Below are 984 nucleotides of genomic sequence, written 5' to 3'. Positions count from 1 at the left end.
GAGAGAGAGAGAGCCTTCCTGACAGGATGGTTTTGTTCCCATTTGAGCTTCAGAACCACCCTATGAGGGAGGCACAGATGAGGAAAATGAGACAGAGGGGTTCCATGACTCAACCACTGTCACACAGCTATTAATGTTAAAGGCAGAAGTCAATCTGTCTTCCTCAACTCCAACACTATCTCATTTGATCCTTTCAACCACCCAGTGAAGTGAATAATAAAGGTAGATTTGCCCATTTTCCAGATGAGGAAATATCCAGAAGGGATATATGTTTTGTCCAGGGTTTCATGGCTATTCCTGTCTCCAAATCTGAAGTTTCCTGACTCTGAGTGAAGCCCTTCTTCTCTGTAAACTCTGTTTTGTCTTATCTGAGCACCCTGTCTCATAAGTGGGATACTCTGTGCTTACTTAGATGGAAGGAAGGAAGGAAGGAAGGAAGGAAGGAAGGAAGGAAGGAAGGAAGGAGGGAAGGAAGGAGGGAAGGAAGGAAGGATGGGAGGAAGGAAGGAAGGAAGGAGGGAAGGAAGGAAGGAAGGAAGGAAGGAAGGAAGGAAGGAAGGGAGGAAGGAAGGAAGGATGGGAGGAAGGAAGGGAGGAAAGGAAGGAAGGAAGGAGGGAAGGAAGGAAGGAAGGGAGGAAGGAAGGGAGGAAAGGAAGGAAGGAAGGGAGGGAGGGAAGGAAGGAAGGAAGGAAGGAAGGAAGGAAGGGAGGAAGGAAGGATGGGAGGAAGGAGGAAGGAAGGAAGGAGGGAAGGAAGGAAGGAAGGAAGGAAGGAAGGAAGGATGGGAGGAAGGAGGGAAGGAAGGAGGGAAGGAAGGAAGGAAGGAAGGGAGGAAGGAAGGAAGGATGGGAGGAAGGAAGGGAGGAAAGGAAGGAAGGAAGGAAGGAAGGAAGGAAGGAAGGAAGGAAGGAAGGAAGGAAGGAAGGAAGGAAGGGAGGAAGGAAGGAAGGATGGGAGGAAGGAAGGAAGGATGGGAGGAAGGA

The sequence above is a fragment of the Macrotis lagotis genome, chromosome 7 (genome assembly GCF_037893015.1).
Source record: "Macrotis lagotis isolate mMagLag1 chromosome 7, bilby.v1.9.chrom.fasta, whole genome shotgun sequence".
NCBI classification, from domain to species: Eukaryota; Metazoa; Chordata; class Mammalia; order Peramelemorphia; family Peramelidae; genus Macrotis; species Macrotis lagotis.
This window is presented reverse-complemented; position numbering follows the sequence as displayed.